Source organism: Enhydra lutris, unplaced genomic scaffold, assembly GCF_002288905.1.
Source record: "Enhydra lutris kenyoni isolate GAN:26980312 unplaced genomic scaffold, ASM228890v2 scaffoldscaffold7, whole genome shotgun sequence".
NCBI classification, from domain to species: Eukaryota; Metazoa; Chordata; class Mammalia; order Carnivora; family Mustelidae; genus Enhydra; species Enhydra lutris.
This window is the reverse complement of record NW_019154091.1, coordinates 32,171,556-32,184,582: the sequence shown is the minus strand read 5'-3', so window position 1 is coordinate 32,184,582 and position 13,027 is coordinate 32,171,556. Positions and strand designations below refer to the sequence as shown.

The following is a 13,027-nucleotide window of genomic DNA, read 5'->3' as shown; positions in this document are numbered from 1 at the left end:
TCCATGTATCTGTTGGAATATTGTATTTGTTATCCTCCAATTTCTTCCTATTATGATTACAGCAAACCCTTAAAATGAAGAGAGCTTTTCATTGGAGCAACTATATCCCCCTTCACAGCAAAGTAAGAAGAGGCTGAAGGGCAGGTGAAGAATCTCTAGAGGCCGAGTGAATGGTGGTCTCACAAAAATAGAAAAGTTGATGTGCCTCTTAGACCTGTGGCAAGCAAGGATAATGATATTATCCACCTCCTGGGGTTAGGATGACTAGCAAACTAGTTAACATATGCGAACAACATGTAGAACAGAGCTTGGCACATAACTGGGTCTCCATAAAGTTAGCTGGAGTTATGTAGAAGTAATTATGAGGACTTCAGGGAAGAAATGCCTTCCCCCGCCACTCCAATGTAACTAAAATTAATTTGTACTCGCCCTTTAAGCTGACCCAGAGGAATTGTGACTTCTTAAGCTAGAGGGAAAGAAAGCAATATCAAGTCGCATGTATCAATACGGCCCTTTCTGTAGTAGGCACCAACAGTCATTAGCTCATTTATTTTCTATGACCTTATCTCCCTAGAACACCTCATTTTATCTGATCTCTGAAGCTTAGCAGGATCAGTCCTGACTGGCCTTGGATGGGGACTCAGACTTACAAGAAGGCTATACAGGTTTGTGGTTAAGTGCAGCTGTGTGGCAATCAGTAACTTGCTAAACATCCCTGCCTCAATTTCTTGATCTGAAAAAGAGTTAATAATGGTCCCCACTTCATGCGGCTCTTGTTAGGAGTAAGTGAAACAATAAATATGCCTCACCTACCATCTACAACCATTAAGGGTTAGCTACTATTTTCAGTATCATCATTCTTGTAATTCCAAGAGTTGTGAATCATTGCTTCATATTTTTAGAAGGCAGAATAGGCTCAGAAAAGTTAGATAAATTAAGTCACACAACCATCAGGAAGATAAAACTCTGTATTTTATCCCCAAGCTGATTTTAGTATCCAGTTTTTGCATTTTTTGTATTTTTCTTTTCTTTACTTGACATTTCCATAAAAGAAGACTTGCAGGAAGACATGAGAGCTGTTTGCAGATATTTTAAGGGTAAGCTCACAGATGGGTAGGACTAGACTCTCCTTGTTGCCTTCAAAAACAGATCTGAATCCCAAGAGTAGACGCTGCAGAGAAGCTCTTTGGGGCTTACTATAGGGAGAAACAGCTTACCAAAAGGAAAGAAATTCAAAAGCATAGTGGTCTCTTTAAAGGGCTAGTTAATTCTAATACTGTCTTAATCTCTTAGGCTCTGTTAGTATGTAGACAAGTGAGATGTCAGCTTGTTGAGGATACTGCAGAAGAGATTCCTGTAAATGTCTCCAGGGCAAACTGATCTCCTGTCCTGAGCAGTATTTAGGGGACCAACATTCTACCACACAAATATACCCTCTTTCTTTTGTTAGAAAGGGAGTTGAACTTCTTGGCCATTATCTAGGACCAAGAATGAGTGAGGCTTCCTGGCATCTCCAGGAAGTGGTAAGCCTTTCTCCTTTGCTCACTTGGGATTATTTTTGCACATCACTTCTCAGATGACTGAGTTACTGTATCCAAATGTCTAAGGATCTTCTAGATCTTTATGGCTCTAGTCTTCATCAGCACAGCTTCAGGACCCTTCCTGTCAGCTACCCTAGCTCTGACTCTTACACCAGGGAACCCTAGGGGAAGGAATCCTCAGCTCTCAGCACCTACCTACTGCTACACTTTGCTCTCTCAGCTCCTTCCAACCGTCTCACGGCAGACTTCTGCAGCAGGTGCAGAAGACACTACCAGGTCCGGCAGAGCTGTTTTCAGGGCATGACCATCCCAAGCCCTCAGGAAGCTACGCCATGTTCTGGGGCCAAATGGGGGCAGGAAGAGAATAACCCACAGTACAGTTCTGTGTTAATCTTTGTCATGGGTATCCCAAAGCAACAGTGCTTGAACCTAGTTTCTCAGAAAGCTATTACATTAATGTGGCATTTTATTGTTCACAAAATGTTTCCAGGTATTTTCTTTCTTATTCCTCTGAACCCACACAAATATTACTGTAGATAAAGTACTTCTCAATTATGATTATGTCAGACACATGTGAGAGAAAACTCAACCAACAGTAACTTAATCAAAATAGGACTGTATTTTTATCTCGTGTAAATAGGAAGGTTGCAAAGGCAAGGCTGAACTGATGGCTCCATTGCTATCAGGAACCCAGACTCCTTCTCTCTTTCTGCTTTATCATTTACAGTCAGTGGTTTCCATCCTGAAGGTGACCTCATGGCTACCTTCTGTCTCACAGGAATCCCAGTTATCATAATCTTCCTCTGGGTAAGAGGAAGGAGAAAGGGTATATCTCCTAGCTGAGCTACTTTCATTTAGAGATATCCCATTGGCCACTCTTATCTGCAAGGAAAGCTAGAAAACATACTTTGAATTTTTTTTCTTAATCTGGACACAAATCTATCCCCATCAGTGTAGGGGTCCTTCATTAAGGAAGTATGGGAAGATGACAAGTGGGTAGGAATATAGTATCTCCAACCAAGGAAACTGAGGCTAATTGAGATTAAGGGACTTGGCCAAGGTAAAACAACTAGTTTCTTATATAGCTTTGTTGGTGCACAACCTTCAAGGACACAACGGCATCACATTCTCTGTAAATGGAACCCTCTGCACCTTACAGTGATGGAATGCGTGACTTATGCCTTCACGTATGGTGACCTGACTCCTCCTTCTGCACCTGGTGAAGTTTTGTGTGTAAGACCTCCCACTGCCACCCCTAGGAATCCTGCCTTCCGTGCTCTACTTAGCGGGAGTCTAATATTTATTGCTGCATATTTTACTGGAGAAGGTAAGGTCACTGTTCGTTTCATGGAGGCCCTCTTTCTGCCCAGGGGCAGTGAGTCCTCCTCAAGTTTCTGCACACCTGGTCAGGGTCTTCCCTGATTAGGAGTAGAAATGGGAAAAGGTCGCCATCTTTTCACTTCTTATACCCAGACAGGTCAGTCAGGGAGTTCGCACTACAGGCTTATTTTCACCAATTTGTAGGAAAGAAAGTGTATATTAAACATCAGGTTTTGAGGCCCTCACTTGTTTATGAGAAGCTACTCCACTTTAGGCATTAAAGGGTTTTTGCTAATATTAATAAAGTAGTACTTTGACTTTCATCCAAGTATGATCCTTGAGTTTATGTTCCCCTGTTTAGAACCCTGAAGTACAGGAGGAAATGGTTAATGATACCACTTTATTACAAATAAAAGGAATTAAGTTTTGAGTCATATTTTTTAAATTAACTATTATATTGTATGGCTACATATCATAATAGAACCCTTTAAATAAATAAATGTATTCCTGAAACGGTTGTTATTCTGCTTTTTTCCCCTGAAAGTTGAGTGGGGGGGAGGGGCAGTACACTGGTTAATTAAAGATTTGGGTTTGGTGGGTTCTATTATTGGAGGTTTCACCGTAACAAGTTATAAATTCAATAAACTGGGATCTTGCTTTCCTGATAATATAGGGCATGAGTATGCTTTCCTAAATACAGAATTCTACTTTCGAAGACGTGATCACTACAGTCTGAAGTCAGAAAATGAGACCAACAGATCATCTTCAGGCCATCCTGGGGTCTGTCAGTAAACTGAAAGTAACTGAACGAAGAGAGGAATCTCCAAGAGAGGCCAGGGGAGTGCCACCAGCCCACCACTACAGAGAATTTCAGAGCTAAGCCACTCACAGAAAAAAAAAAAAAGTTCAACCACAGGGCGGATGTGCTGCTTTTCACACCCAAGTCATTTATTTGAAAAGCAAAGGCAGTAAATTCTTGAAGCCCTCACTATGTTATGATTACTCCAGGAGAAAAGAGAAGATAAAAGAGAGACACTGAGCTTTCCCTTCAGTGTCTTCCTTGCGCATTTGTTTCTTTCAGGCAGATTCTTTAAACCTTATTTCCTTATTTTGCAACAGGAGCCTATAAAGTTAAGAAAATTATTTTTAGCTTTTAGGAGTATGCATTTAATTGTGTTCACTGTTATTGCTACTGTATAAAACAGGAAGAATTCCTTGGGACATGAGTGCAAGCTCCACATGGACCAATGGCAAGAGTATTAACTGGCTAACCATACCACTAAGGCGTTAGTTCTAATAGCCTGTTAAATAAATTAGTAATAAGAGATTATAAAAAGAATCAGGCTATCCTTCAAAAAGCCAAAGTAGTATAATTAACTAAGGGCCCCAAAAAGCTAATTTTAAGAGTGGGGGGGGAAGAGGAATAGCCAAACATTCCTTGATATGCTGGAGCCATCAGGTTTTTACTGTGCCTCCTACCTTATTGCCTAAGAATTACTATGAAAAATCTTCAAGGTCATCCCAAACCTGCATCTTGTTTAGCAAGAGCAGAAGTCTGCTCAATTATTTACACAGTTTGGATAAGGCTTAAAACCCACTCGAAATATTTCTGTTGAAAGCATACTCGAAAGAGAAGGCACTGGAAAAAGTAGTCCGGACAGGCTCTTCACCTATCAAACTATCACTGGACAGTTTCAGCACCATTCAACTCCTGCTGCAACCACACGGATGGGAATGGAAATTCTATACATTCAGTTAAATGATTTGCATACTGGAGCAGTAAGCAAATACTGGAACAGAGGCCCCAAGCTTAGGTCTCTTGCATTTCCCACAGTCTTCTCTGAACCTGTCTCACTCATTGTCAATACCACACAGCATACTGCTTACTCATGCAGGCCTCTGCTGTTTGGGCCCTCAAGCAGATTGGAAGCACCATACATGATGGAACCATTGTTTTAGCTATCGTGCATCTTCCACAATCCCTTTACAGAAGTGGTCATGCTTGCAAGCATTTATTCATCCATTTATTCAACTAATGTGTACTGGGAGCCTACTGTGTGTCAGAATCCATTCCACACACAGGCCGAGCATATGGACTGTATAAAGTCTCTACTCTTGTAGGGCTTAAATTTGAACGAGATGAGAGAGTAAATAAGGAAAATATCAAAGGTGACAAAAATGATAGAAGTAAAAGAGGGTAATATGAAAGAGGAACCAAGTGTGACTACATTGAACTGGATGGTCAGAGACCTCTCTGAGAAGGTGATAGATGGGGACCTGATGAGCTGGGTTGGCATGTACAAAGGAACGAGCAGAGGCCCTGCATGGCCAAGGCATACTGAGAGAGAAGTGTGATATGAGATGAGGTGGGAGAACAGCAGGGAAGACCTCTCAGGCTGGGGAACACACAGTTTGGCATGTGGATTTTATTCTAAATGCAGGACAGGGTTTTACCCAGGAAAATTACATGATCTGTTTTACTTTTTTTTTTTTTAAAGAGAACTTATTATTTTTATGTCCAGAAAAGACACAACAGCATACACTTAGCCCAGTTTGGTAGCCAGTTCTTTAGTCTTTGTCTCTTTCAACTTGGCAAAACAAGCCATGGACTTTGGACCCAGGACATTGCCCCCCCCAAGTGACGGCAGATCCCATCTCATCTGTCATTGTAATTGGTCCTGACAGCTTCCACCTGTTTAGCCAGAGCTGCTTTTTTTCCAAGTTAACCTGTGGGAAAGCAACAGTAGTGCAGGTCTTCCTGTGGGCCACACACCCCAGCCTGGCCTTTCCCTTGATAATGCAGTAGGGAACCCCCACCCTAGGACACAGGGCAAGCAGGTAGACAACCAGGTCAATGGGATCCACAGCATGTGCAGTCACTACCAGCTGAACCTTCTTGGTTTCCACCAAGGTGGTGACAGTATTAACCCCAGCCCAAAGGGCTGGCAGACTTTTCTGTTGCCAGCAGTTTTCTTCTCAGCCCAGGGCCAACCATCTCTGTGCCTTCTCTTGCTTTGTCCCTCATCTGTATTTGTGGACCAGCTTAAGCAGCTGAGTAGCTATTTGGGATCCAAGGCCTAGGTGAACTGGCTAATCATGGGAGGCACTTGTATTTTATTTCAATTTTTTACTTAAATTCTAGTTAGTTAACATATATGGTAAAAATGGGTTCAGGTGTTTAATTTAGTGATTCATTCACTCACTTAGTGAACATCACCCAGTGCTCATCATGTCAAGTGTCCTCCTTAATACCCATCACCCATTTAGACATTTATAGAGAATAAGCCCTCTGTCACTGCAGTCGGATATAGCGGGCCATTTGATAAAGTGGGTGAGTTCCCTTTTGAGCTGGATGTCCTGTTTGATGCCAAAATTCTTGGCCTTTTCTCAAATAGGGACTGACCACTTTCTTGGCCTCCTTCTTCTTCACAACAGGGGCCAGGGCTACCTTCTTTCCCTTAGCATTCTTTACCTTTGGCATGGCTGGAGAAGAGAGCTGATTTACATTTTTAAAAGACTGCTCTGGCTATTTTGTACAAGGGAAAACAAAAAGAAAGAGAGAGAGTAGTTAGATTATTACAATAATGGAATAGGACATGGGTATACATGTAATAGTCTATAAGAAAGATTATATTTCTTGGATGAAGGCAGCATTAACAGAGATGGAGAAATATAGATTGAGGAAAAGTTTTAAGGATATCATCAAGCTGATTTTCTGATGAATCAGGCATGGGGGAATGATGAAAGAAGGAAATCAAGGATTACTTAGATTTGTGGCTTAAGCAAATGAATAAATGATGGTGTCTTTACTGATGGATAGGAACACGTGTAGGAAGTGAAGGTAGAGGGGGAAATCTAGAGTTTTTTTTAGCTTGAGATGCTAACTAAAGATATCCAGGATGAAAATTCAACCAAGCAGCTGAATACAGAATTCCTGAGAAAGGTCAAAGTGAAGTTTTATATCTGGGACTCAGCCCAATCATAGTATCTAAAACCATGGGACTGGATGAGATCTCACCTAATGGTTAAATAGAGAAGCAAGAGGGACCTGTTTAAAGACTGAGGTCCCTTCTTGTTTATGCTGATGAGCAGGTGAACAAGTAAGAGGGCAAGGCAATGAGTTTTCATAACATCTATAATATGAATATCAGATTCCCTTCTCTTTTTAACAGAAAAGGACACTGATTAGTTAGTATTTGTTTGCCATCTTCATCGAGACATAAGAAACTGATCAAAGTCATTTAGTACTGGAAGAATGAAATTGTATATTTACTGGATTTGTTTCATTAAATATATGCATGTTTCTCATAATTCACAAACTGATCTGTGAATGATCACATTATTATTAAATAGAAAACTGAATTCTGTAACTATTTTGCTTTAAAAACTAATTCTGTAATTGTCTTGATTTATGAAATACAATATTAAAAAAGTTCACTGGAATCTTAGTGTGGTTCCCTCGAATAAATTCTAATTGTATTAAGTATAAAAAAGTCAAGAAAGACTTGAAAGGGTGGGATAAGGGAGTCCTTTCCTATGTGAGAAAGTAAAATGCCTCTTTCTTAAAAGCTTGTTTTCTAATTGCATAATATATTGTGATTATTAAAAATATATATATAAAACTAAAGCCCACCTTGACAACACCCCTCAAACTTCAGGCCTGTCACTAGGAGTCACCATTTGGCCACTTCCGTGTGAATTCCTTGAGTCTCTTGCTTGTTTGTGTGTGTTTGCACACATGTGTACATGTATGTGTGAGCATGTATGTGGTAGATGCAGTTGCTGCCCTGCCAAGATCCCCTTTTCTGCTGCTGCTGGAGCTAATGGATAGTAACTCAGCTTTCCTTTTCTCTGGAGAATTGCCCTTGGCCAAACAGATGCTGTGACTACTCCCTCTATCCCTTGGGATGGAGCAAGGCCACATCTGGTCAACGATGGACAGACACAGGGATATAAATGGCCTCAAGGGAGGATTCACTTTAGTGTAATCTGTGCTCCAGAGCACCCCTGCAAAATCAGAAAGCTGGTCTCCACACAGGACCACAGTCACCTTCTCCCTGTGCCCTACCCTGCTTCTCTCACTCGACTTCTCCTGGGAGCACCTTCTCCATAAATTACTTGAAGAAGAAATCACCATCTTGGGCTCTGCTTCTACAAATAAGATAGTGTTATGTCTATATATCCATTTATGCATATAACAGAAAGTTTTACATAACGTGCTTATCATTAGTTTTCTTAAGCAACAGTTTTAAGAGCTGTTGTATCAATATGCATAGATTTATTCCATTGCTTTTGAACTGTATTATATTACATTGTAAAAAAAAAGATAACTTTTCAAAAACTTAAAAAAATGTTCCAATGTGGTAAATGAATGTCATCATTCTTGGTTACATTTCCTTGATTACCAGAAGTAGAGTCATCTTACATGTTTATCGTCCATCTGTAATTCTTCCTCTGTGAATTATTTTCATATTCTTTCAGTTGGATTGTCTTTTAATTATATGTTATCCTTGGCTCTTTATAAATTCTGAATATTGTTCATTTGTTTAGGGTATGTTGAAAATACTTTTTCCTACTTATTGTTTTTTATGAGGTTGTTTTTTTTTGGTGTGGTCTTTTGTATTATTCAGAAGTTTGGTAATGTAGTAAAAAAATTTTATTTTATCCTTAATGCACTTACATATTTAAGAGGATTACTGTACAGAGTCATAAACATATCTTCTAGTATTTTATAATTTTCAGCATTATTTAATTCATCGGGATTTTTTTTAATGAATGGTATTAGGTGTTGATATAATTTTACTGTATTTTCTAAAATTGATACTTAATTGTCCTATATATACACAGGCTCATTACTGGACTCTGAATCCTGTTCTATTGATCTTCTGGGGTTTTTTCCTACTTGAATACTGTACTATTTTTACTACCACAGGTTTGCTATATATTTTGATTCCTGGGGGTACTATCTCCTTTTTTTGTTCATTTTGCTTGTTTTTAAACTTCCTTGGCTATTCTTGGGCATTTGTGTTTCCATACTAATTTTAGAATTAGCTTATAATATTTCTTTTAGGATTTTGATTGAGATTTTCTTGAATTCACAATATCACTGGGGTAGGAGTGGTGTCTTTTGCCATGCTCAGACATTGTGTATGCTTTTTTTTTTTTTAAGATTTTATTTATTTATTTGGCAGAGAGAGATCACAAGTAGGCAGAGAGGCAAGCAGAGAGAGAGGAGGAAGCAGGCTCCCTGCCAAGCAGAGAGCCCGATGCAGGATTCACGCCCAGGACCCTGAGATCATGACCTGAGCCGAAGGCAGGGGCTTAACCCACTGAGCCACCCAGGTGCCCTGTGTATGCTTTTGAATGTAACAGGTCTTCTTCAGTAAATTTTTTTTTATTTTTTCCATAAATATCTAGCATATTCTTTATTGGATTCCTACATAGTTTGTATTTTTTCTGTAACTGTAAATATTTTTTCTCATACATTTTTAACTGGTCATTGCTAGAATTTTTAAAAGCTGGTGATCTTTATATGTTGATCCATACTCCTTTTTAATCTCTCCAATTTGTTCTAATAATGTTTCATTGGTTCCCTAGGAGTTTCTATATAGACTATCAAACATATTATCTAAATAATAATATCTAGCATCCTTCTTGGTAACGATAATATCTCTTACCTATTTTTACCTTGGTATTACATTGCATAGGTCCTCCAGTATATAATTAACCAGTAACTATAATGCCAAGTATCTTGCCTTTGTTTCTCACTATAATACAAATGAGTTGAATATGATGTTCTTAAGCTTATGCTAATGGTAGGATTTTAGTGTACTCTCTAAGAATTTTCTTCGGTTTCTAGTTTACTAAGTTTTTACTTAGAAAAAGTAGATCAATGTTGAAGTTTAACAACCTTTGTTTAATATTGAGTAAATGGTTTTCCTTCTCGCACCTAATTAAGGTAAGGAATTTCACTAGTGATTTTTTTCTTTCTACAAAAATATTAATATGATTTATTAATTTATCAGCAATTTTTTCCAAGATCTTAACATGGCATGAATGGTCTATTTAAGTGGTTACCCAAAACACTGCATTCCTGAAATGCTAATTATCTAATCCATGTAGATATTTATGTACAAGCCATTTATTTATGTACAAGTCATTACTTGCCTTTTCTTATTTATTGCTTTATAGGAATTTTCCAAATTCCCCCTTGGAATAGACACAGTTTATTATATGAAATGCTTTCCCTGCAGACAAATGACTTGAAGAGAGCTTAAGTTATTAGTTAACATTTTAATATAAAAATTTTAGTTTTAAATTTCCCATCAATTTATTAAGGAAAAAAATTGTAAATTATATTTTCTTATTTAAGTAATGCTAATGAGTAATAACACCCAGAAGAAGCATAAACGTTTTGTTAATCATGCTGAAGATAAACAGTAAGAAAGGATTAATTTTAAGATCAATTAGAAATCTACATTCTCAGCAGCTTAGCCTTTAGAAATGAGCAATTCTGATAATCCTGTTAAACGATTTCCGGAACGCCTGTGTGGCTCAGTCGGTTAAATATCTGCCTTCGGCTCAGGTCATGATCCCACAGTCCTGGGATCTAGTCCCTCATCAGGCTCCTTGCTCAGTAAGGAGCCTGCTTCTCCCTCTGCCTACTGTCCCCCCGCTTGTGTGTGTGCTCTCTCTGACAAATAAATAAATAAAATCTTTAAAAAAACAAACAAAAAAAAATTTCCCAATTTCATCTAGATGGATTGGTGTCTAAAGTATTATTTCGTTGAGACATCTGCCAACCACACTGGGGTCTTTCTTTTTTCCCCAGCCATTCTATTGTTCGTTCATTTCAGATGTTCTTCCCGAGAAACACTTCCTTAAGTCCTGAAATGTATCCTTTACACATTTACTTAAGAGTGGTCTATTGGGATGCCTGAGTGGCTCAGTCAGTTGGCATCTGCCTTCAGCTCAGGTCATGATCCCAGGCCCCTAGGATCGAGTCCTGCATCGGGCTCCTTGCTTAGTGGGGAGCCTGCTTCTCCCTCTGCCTGCTTCTCCCCCTGCTTGTGCTTGCTCTCTCTCTCACTCTCTCTTTCTCTCTCTGACAAATAAGTAAAATCTTTATTTTTTTAAAGATCGTATTTATTTATTTGAGATATTACTCCATTTCTCCTGGCTTCCATTGTTGCTCTTGAAAAGCCACTGTAAGTCTAATTGTTGATCATTTGTAGGTGACTTGTCTTTTCTATTTGCCTTTAAGATATTTACTTTATTTTTTTTTAAGATTTTATTTATTTATTTGACAGATAGATCACAAGTAGGCAGATAGGCAGGCAGAGAGAGGAAGGGAAGCAGGCTCCCTGCTGAGCAGAGAGCCTGATGCAGGGCTCAATCCCAGGACCCTGGGATCATGCCTGAGTCGAAGGCAGAGGCTTTAACCCACTGAGCCATCCAGGCGCCCCTAGATATTTACTTTAAATACTGGAATGTTCAGGGTTCAGCCCCTTCTTCTGTCACCCCCTCTCCTGGATCTCTCAGCCAGTTTTATGTCTATAAATAGCACTTACATGATGATGACCCCAAAATTATATCTCTAATTCAGATCTCTCTAACTGTACATTGGCATATCCAACTGTCTGCTAAACCTCCTCTGAAAACATCTCAGACATAAAAATGCCTAAATCTGAGCAAATGGTTTTCAGCCCTTTCCCCAAACATGTTCTTCAGCAGTCTTCCCCATCTCACTAAATGGCAACACTACTTTTCCATTATCTTAAGACAAAAAATAATCATTTTCCTTAGACTCCTACATTCAATTCTCCAGAAAGTCCGTCAGCTCTATGTTCAAAATTTATACAAAATTCAATTACTTCTTGCCACCCACACTGTTCCAAACAACTATCATATTTTCTTGGCTTATCACAATAGTTTATTAGTTGTTCTCCCTGCTTAAACTTGACCTTCCTCCAATTCATTTATTCTCAACATAGTAACAAGAAGGATGTTGTTATCCTGTTATCTCTGAATCAGATAATATCACTTACTTATTTGGCTTTTTGTTTGTCTCTGAGTAAAATCCAAAGTCATTTCAATGGTCTATACAACTCTTACATGATCTGTCCCCCTCTACCTCTCTGATTTTACCTCTTACTTCTCTTCCTCTTGATCATTTGGATCTAGCCACAATAATTTTATTGCTATTCATCTAGCACACAAAGCATATTTATGCCTTGGGGTCATGCACATGCATTTGTCTCTCAGATAATAACATGACTCAGTCTCTCACCTCTTCCAGGCCTTTGCTTAATTTTCAGGCTCTAAGGGACACTTTATCTGATAACAAAATTAAAATTATAATGACTGGGGGAGGAGTCAAGATGGCGGAGAAGTAGCAGGCTGAGACTACTTTAGGTAGCGGGAGATCAGCTAGATAGCTTATCTAAAGATTGCAAACACCTACAAATCCAACGGGAGATCGAAGAGAAGAAGAACAGCAACTCTAGAAACAGAAAATCAACCACTTTCTGAAAGGTAGGACTGGAGGAGAAGTGAATCCAAAGCAACGGGAAGATAGACCGCAGGGGGAGGGGCCGGCTCCCGGCAAGAGGCTGAGCAACGGAGCACAAAAGCAGGACTTTTAAAAGTCTATTCCGCTGAGGGACATCACCCCAGAGGCTTAACCGGGGTGAAGCCCACGCGGGGTCAGCGTGGCCTCAGGTCCCGCAGAGTCACAGAAGGATCGGGGGTGTCTGAGTGTCGCAGAGCTTACAGGTATTAGAACGGGGAAGCCGGCTACAGAGACAGAGCCGAGGAGTGAGCTCTAAGCTCCAGGTTATCTTGAACCGGTCGCAGGCTCGGTCAGCTCGGAGCGCGGCGGGAGGCCAGGGTGATGGGAGTAATTGGGCGCTGTTCTCTGAGGGCGCACTGAGGAGTGGGGCCCCGGGCTCTCAGCTCCTCCGGGCCGGAGACCGGGAGGCCGCCATCTTCCTTCCCAAAGCACAGGAACTCTACGGAAAGCGCTCAGGGAACAAAAGCTCCCGAAAGCAAACCCGATCAGATTACTCAGACCGGCCGGGTAAGGGCGGTGCAACTCCGCCTGGGGCAAAGACACTTGAGAATCACTACAACAGGCCCCTCCCCCAGAAGATCAACAAGAAACCCAG

The 13,027-nt window shown here is 40.0% G+C and overlaps 1 pseudogene; it reads right to left on the bottom strand.

The window, feature by feature from the left end:
• Positions 1–5,404: 5,404 nt before the first annotated feature.
• LOC111142353 lies at positions 5,405–6,342 on the bottom strand (annotated as a pseudogene).
• Positions 6,343–13,027: the final 6,685 nt, after the last annotated feature.